The sequence below is a fragment of the Amblyomma americanum genome, chromosome 1, assembly GCF_052857255.1.
Source record: "Amblyomma americanum isolate KBUSLIRL-KWMA chromosome 1, ASM5285725v1, whole genome shotgun sequence".
In the NCBI taxonomy this organism is placed as follows: Eukaryota; Metazoa; Arthropoda; class Arachnida; order Ixodida; family Ixodidae; genus Amblyomma; species Amblyomma americanum.
In genome coordinates this window covers 62,646,194-62,653,526 of record NC_135497.1, presented here as the reverse complement: position 1 = coordinate 62,653,526, position 7,333 = coordinate 62,646,194, and the positions used below count along the sequence as shown (strand labels likewise).

Here is a 7,333-nt window from a genome sequence, read left to right as displayed (position 1 = left end):
GCTCAGGAACGCTTGGCTACCGGGGTGCACCGTGCTAACAAAGGTTGTGGCCACACTTCTTGTTTGATTTGCGTCTTTACACCTGTGGAAGGCTGGGTGCACAGTGCTAACAAGAAGTGTCGACGGCCACAATCTTTGCTAGTACAGCGCACCTCGGTAGCCAAGCGTTCCTGTGCGCCAAACTGAACATTGTCAGCCTCGTCTTCCGCCTGTGTTTTGCTCCTTCTTCAGCACGGGGCGCTGGTGCATCAAAGCCCAATTGTCAATCTTACAAGAATGATTTTGTAAGCTTGAAATGCTTTTAGCTCAAATCCTTGATAAATGCAGGCAAACAATCTAGAAACTGGAAACATGGGGATGAGCATCACTGCACACCTCTCGGAAATGGGAAATTTTCTGTCCGAACGATATGAAGCAGAAAAAAAATTGCCTGCAGAGCAGCCCTAGGCACAATTTTAACCTGTGGCAGCTCAGAGCAGTTTTGCTTAGCGATGGCTTTGTGGTCGAAATGCAGTTTTTGTTTGTGTTCTAGTTGTTGACATTTCATTATTTTGCAGAATTATATCTTGCAACTGAGACAAGGTTCAAGAAGTGTAATGTGATAGTAAACTCAAAGTGCTTTAAAATCCCCTGGAGATGCAATTAAAGGAACACTGAGGAGAAATTGAAGTTGGCTTGTATCGATAGAATATAAGCTCCTGATCACAAAAACGCAACTCTTACTGAAAAACAAAGCTCTTGTAAAGTAGAAAATAGCAAGAACCAAAATACAGGTATCGCCGCCACAGGGCAATCTCGCAAGTACAAGCGTGATGACGTCATTGGACAATAGACGCCACGTTGGAGGAATTTTCCTTCCTACATGAAGCTGCGAATCTCTGAGGCTGACTAAGGAAGGTTTTCGTTTCAATATTGAAGTAAGTTTTGTTTTAAAACCGATAGTGCACTTTTATCACACAAGGATGACAGACAAAAGACAACCTGAATGCTGGAAGCAAAAAAAGCCGATGCTTGGCGGCTCCATAGGCGGCCAGAAGAGTTTCGACTTGTTATGGCGCTTCGCGTCTATGAGCTTTGTGTGCCTCATGGTTTTGTTTTTAACGCGTCTCGATTTACAAGTGCCGAACAGCAGAGGAACTCCGTGCCGCTTCAAGTGCTAGTTAACCTTTGAAGGAGCCTGTTAAGGCTGGTCAGATGATTGCCGCGGTCGATGAAAAACCATGATGGCACGATGGTCGGTGATCGTACAAGGCAGTTAGCAGTATAAAGAGCACTTGTGTCGTCGTACGCTCGCCCGGCGAAACATTCCCGGCTGTGCCAGTCAACTTCAAACTACTTAACGGAAATCATTTATTAGGGACGGGAGACAAGGTACAAGGCAGTTAAAAAAAAATTGATGGCCTAGCTGTGTTAGGCCAGGTTATATTGTAGCGAAAGTGCGGAGACTTCTGCATCGAAGAGTGCACTCACTAGATGCGCCTTTATTCATGGTTATATCTTGAGCCGTCGTGGCTGAGTGGTAGAGTCCGCCTCAAACTACAATGGCCCTGGTTCGATTCCGAGCCTCGGCACAGGTTTTTTTTTTATTCAGTGAGTGGGTGGGCGGTTTCAGTGGCGCGCATAGATGCCGCCACCGAATACGTTGGTTAGCGGATAAGCGCAGGCTCTGTTAAAGGGGCAGTTAGGAGAACTTTATCAAATTATTTTTGTTAGCAAAATCTGATAGTTCGGCATTTCAAGGCTTTGTTGCCGCCTGTCCGGGAGTGAAATATGCATTTATTTCAAAGAAATTTGGATTCAAAGTTGAAAAAGTTTTTCTCGCCACTCCGATTCAAACTCGGGAACTTTATGACATCACGGCGCACTCTTATGACGTTACAGGACGCATTGACGTGAAACGTGACGTAAGCGCAGACGTGATTTCTCGCGGCTAGCAGTGTGGTCTAGCAGCCGAAATGAAAGCTACTGCCGCCGCACGTTGAAGGCATCTATCGGGGGTCGCTACTGTCGCTTCGTTTGCATTTGCACCGGCGTCTTGTCTGCGTTATGATCGATCCCGTTCCCAAACCTGACGACGAAGTTCTCGCAAAAACTCCGGCCTGTATTTCAGCGACCTCAGCCCCATAGTGCGTGCGATGCTTTTGAGGGATCACGGTTAGGTTAGGTGCCGGCGGGTTGTTTCCCCCTCCCGCCATGAGCAGCCGTTGCAAATCAAATATAACCCCAGTGCGGGGAGTCACAAGGGGCCAGGACAAGGTTGGTAAGTCGCGCCCATTGGAGGCTGGCCGGGGCTTAGGGGCAAACGGATTGCGATTCCTTGAACGGCGCGGTGGCACGGTGCAGCAGGCGGCATCATGGTCTCCCACGGTTGCAAGGGCCAGGTTATTTATTTTATTTTTTGCCAAAAAAACGGATGGGTACTCAAGGGCGCTTGCGTTTAAAGTTGGCGGCTTGAAAGTAAAGCCCACGCTTCAACGGCTTCCGCGGGTTTCCGGCGGTACGGGGTCTACTGGATCGGGCTCTCTCGCCCACTTGCATGTACCTTCAGATGTGTACTGTGAATGGATTAAATTAGCCGAGAGCTCGAAAAGAACAGCTGCGTCCAACTGCCGAAGCTATTGAATGACGTCACAACACGTACCTCGCCGCAGAGCTGAATCGGTCTGGCCGGGCCGGCGGTGGCTGGCGCACCCTTCGCAAAATAGAGACATGCTTAAAGTCTCCGCCAGTGCGGTCAGAGTGCGCCGAAACTGCCGAACGCGTCGGCGGTCAAGCACAGTTGGAGCATAGAGGGTCTCGGTTTGGCCGACGTGACGTCGCCATGCAGCGCGCGCGCGCATTACTCCGGAGTGTAAACACACCTTAACAGAGCCTGCGCTTAATCGCTAACCGTCGTATTCAGTGGCAGCACCTATCGTGGCCACTGAAACCCCCCGCCCACTCACTGAAAAAAAAAAAACCTGTGCCGAGGCTCGGAATCGAACAAGGGCCTTTCTAGTTTGAGGCGGAGACTCTACCACTCCGCCACGACGGCTCAAGATTTAACCATGAATAAAGGCGCATCTAGTGAATGTACTCTTCCGATGCAGAAGTCTCCGCGCTTTCGCTACGTATATCCTGGCCTAACACAGCTAGGCCATCAATTTTTTTTAACTGCCTTGTACCTTGTCTCCCGTCCCTAATAAATGATTTCCGTAAAGTAGTTTGAAGTTGACTGGCACAGCTGGGAATGTTTCGCCGGGCGAGCGTACGACGACACAAGTGCTCTTTATACAGCGAATTGCCTTGTACGATCACCGACCGTCGTGCCACCTTCGTTTTTCATCGACCGTGGCGATCATCTGACCAGCCTTAACAGGCTCCTTCAAAGGTTAACTAAATTAGCACTTGAAGCGGCACTTGGAGTTGCTCTGCTGTTCGGCGCTCGTAAATCGAGGCGCGTCAAAAACAATACCACGGGGAAACCAAAGCTCATAGACGCGAAGCGCCATAAAAAATCGAAACTTTCTGGCCGCCTGTGGCGCCGCCAAGCATCGGTTTTCTTTGCTTCCAACATTCAGGTTGTCTTTTGTCTGTCTTCCTTGTGCAATAAAGGTGCACTATAGGTTTTACAACAAAACTTACTTCAATATTAAACCGCGCAGCATTCCTTTGTCAGCCTCAGAGATTCGTGGCTTCCATGTAGAAAGGAAAATTCCTCCAATTCCTCCGTCTCTTGTCCTATGACGTCGCCACGCTTGTACTTGCGAGATTGGCCTGTGCTGGCGATATCTGTATTTTGGTTCTTGCTATTTTCTGCCTTACAAGAGCTTTGTTTTCAGTAATTAAGAGCGGCGTTTTTGTGATCAGGAGCTTGTATTCTATCGATACAAGGCAACCTCAATTTCTCTTCAGTGTCCCTTTAATGCGCGTTTATAGCCTGGCGTAACGCATGCGCGCGCACTGCACACCAACGTCACGTCGCCCAAAGCGAGACCCTCTATGCTCCAACTGCGCTTGACCGGTGACGCGTTCGGCAGCTTAGGCGCACTCTGACCACACTGGCGGAGACTTGGAGCATGTCTCTATTTCGCGCCGAGCGCGCCAGCTGTGCCAGCCAGACCAGACTGATACGGTTCCGCGGCGAGGTGTGCGTTGTGACATAATTCAATAGCTTCGCTGGGCGGTGCTGTTCTTTTCGAGCTCTCGGCTAATTTAATCCATTCACAGTACACATCTGAAGGTACATGCAAGTGGGCGAGAGAACCCGATCCAGTGGACCCTGTACCTCCAGAAACGCGCAGAAGCCGTTGAAGCGTCAGCTTTACTTTCAAGCTGCCTACTTTAAATGCGAGCGCCCTTGAGTACCCATCCGTTTTTGTGGCAAAAAAATAAATAACCTTGCCCTTGCAACCGTGGGAGACCTGGACGCCGTCTTCTGCACCGTGCAACCGCGCCGTTCAAGGAATCACAATCTGTTGACCCCAAAGCCCCTGCCAGCCTCCGATGGGCGCGACGCACTGACCTTGTCCTGGCCCCTCGCGACTCCCCGCACTGGGGTTATGATATTTAATTTGCAACGGCTGCTCATGGCGGAAGGGGGAACGACCCGCCGGCGCCTAACCGTGCTCCCTCAAAGGCATCGCACGCTCTGTGGGGCAGAGGTCGCTGAAATGCAGGCCGGAGTTTTTGCGAAAACTTTGTCATCGGGCTCGGGATCCATCGTAACGCTGGCAAGACGCTGGTGCAAACGTAAGCGATGCAATGGTAGCGACCCCCGATCGATGCCTTCAACGTGTGGCGGCGGTAGCTTTCATTTTGGCTGCTGCTAGACCGCACCGTTAGCCGCGAGAAATCACGGAGTCTGCGTTTACGTCATGTTTCACGTCACTGCGTCCTGTAACGCCATAAGAGTGCGCCGTGATGTCATAAGAGTTCCCGAGTTTGAATCGGAGTGGCGGGAAAAACTTTTTCAACTCCGAATGCAAATTTCTTTGAAATAAATGCATCTTTCGCTCTCGGACAAGCGGCAACAAAGCCATGAAATGCTGAACTATCAGATTTTGCTTACAAAAGAAATTTGATTGAGTTCTCCTCACTGTCCCTTTAACGTACCATGTACAGTATAGGTCAAAAGTTTTAAGGCTACAGCATTCAGCTGCAGTGAAATCAATGTTCCTAGAATAATTCATGTAGCGGATCATTCAAAACTGTAGTCAAGCAGGAAGCTTCTGTATCGCAAGAAGAAACCTGCTAGCATTTCAAGGTCACTTGGTCTTTAATATTCCTGTAATGGCTGTGTTATGCGGCTGAAGCGAAAAGCCTTTGGCCTTAAGACTTCACCGACACTGTACATTACTCTTGTTGCAAATGCGAACACTTTGCACACTTTCCAGGCTTCCACTAGCATGGGTCCTGCTGCACCATGGAATCCAGGTGTTCTTGCTGAGGTCAATGGCCAGGTACGATGGCTTCTCATATTTAGAACTAGTTTGTAAGCTTGAAATGCTTTTAGCTCTCGTTCTGGGTAACTGCAGGCAAACAATCTAGAAACTGTGGAAACGTATAGGGCTGAGGATCAGTGCACACCTCTCAGACACGTGAAACTTTCCATCCAAATGGCATGGAGCGGAAAAACATTGCCTGCACAGGAGCCCCAGGCACAATTTGAACCTGTGACAGCTCAGGGCAGCTTTGCTTAATGAAGTCTTAGATCACTAGACCATGACCACAACCTTTCACCTTTCATGTTCTAATTAGCACAGCCTCTTGTGCTAAGATTTAGTTGCTGTGTTTTAAATATTCATAATCTTTCATCTGTTAGTTCTGTGCTTCCGAATATTTGGCAGCATTACTGTTGCCAGGGTGCAGTGGAGCCTGAAGTAAAGATAAAAAGGCTCATCTCTGTTGTCAAAGGCAGCTTATATGATTGCATATAAACGTGACCTGGTGGCCCATCGCGCTGCTCACTCCGAAGGAGAGAGCGATGTGTCATGTTTTATCATTAGTAGCGTTTGCAAGGAAAACTGCCATTTTCGTAATGTTACTTATAGGAGTCCTGAGGAATAGGATTTTAGCAGTTTTAATGTGGCAAATATAACTCTCCCCAACCTGTTATAGGGCTTTATACAAAGCATATTTGCAGCTGTTTTATTGCAGGTCCACCTCGGGAACGGAAATTGTCAGTGCAGAGCGGTGGCGCTGGCTTCTTTCCCAAGGTCGAGACTTTGTTTTGCAAGGACGCCACAAAACTTTTGTGGGGTTCCCCACAAAAGTGACACTCCTTCCTGGTGATGCTCCTTCCCCGAAGAGCCTTAGGGGAAAGAGCGTTCAGGGAAGGAGCATCACCGGCTCAGTATGCCGGCAATTCCTTAAGGCTGGTGCCATGCAGAAGCCTCGGATAAGCTCAGAAAAACTAGCAGCTGTGGGCAGTAAGCCTCTTTTATTTAGGTACATTTCCTGACTGACAAAGGCATTTGTTTATTTAAGTGTGCATGACTTAAATACCTTTATTTTACAGCACCTGCATGTCTTCGATTTTGTCATGATTAATACTCTTTCAGATGCATTTGATGCATACATCAAAGCTGCACAAGCTGCTGAGGATGAGAAAATGCGCAGAGCAGTTGAATTGCTACCTGGCGGACATGCTGAGGGACATCAAGTAATCATCATCTGCACCTGCCCCTGTAGTCAATGACTGTAGTCAGATAAAAATGATAAAATAAAGGCAGCAAGAAAATTTATTTCATTGACTGCAGCCTGGCATTTAGTGCTGAGATGCAGCATTTGCTGCACTGAAGGGTTGCAAGTTCATTCAGGTAGCCTACATATTCAGAGCTATTAACTGTACACCAGAGTACGTGTTGCAAGGCCATTGTATCCCCAAATCGAGGCCCTCGTATCTGTACGAAGGTTACGTGGCCCTCGTATATACGAGGGACGGGAGTGACACATATCCAATAGCGTATATATGAGGCACGTATCACCCATATATATGTGTTTCGCCATACGTGGAGAGAACGCGTATGCCATACGAGCACGTATTCATACGACCATATATGTGGACACATATCCAATAATTGCGTATATATGAGACACATTAACACATATATACGAGATTTTTCAATAGGGCACTGAAGGATTTCTGTGCTAGGACAGCCTTAGTTAGGCTTTTTTCTGGGCGCTGTACAAAGTGACACTGAAAGGCACGCACTAACGGTGCTACTGTTCCCTAGTCAAAGGTGATTCGGCCAAGTCCGGGAAATCAGCTTCGAAGGCCCAGCAAAGGTGTCTGCATTGGTGGAAGGGGTGGGTGGACAATTTTCAATTCTCAGAAAATAAGAATGGTTTA

The 7,333-nt window shown here is 48.3% G+C and overlaps 1 long non-coding RNA gene across 1 annotated transcript; it reads left to right on the top strand.

Annotated features, from left to right (window-relative positions):
- Positions 1-5,300: 5,300 nt before the first annotated feature.
- Positions 5,301-6,724, top strand: LOC144133100 (uncharacterized). The gene is made up of 2 exons (XR_013314987.1): positions 5,301-5,441; positions 6,543-6,724. It is a non-coding gene; the product is annotated as an uncharacterized LOC144133100 (long non-coding RNA).
- The last annotated feature ends 609 nt before the right edge of the window (positions 6,725-7,333 follow it).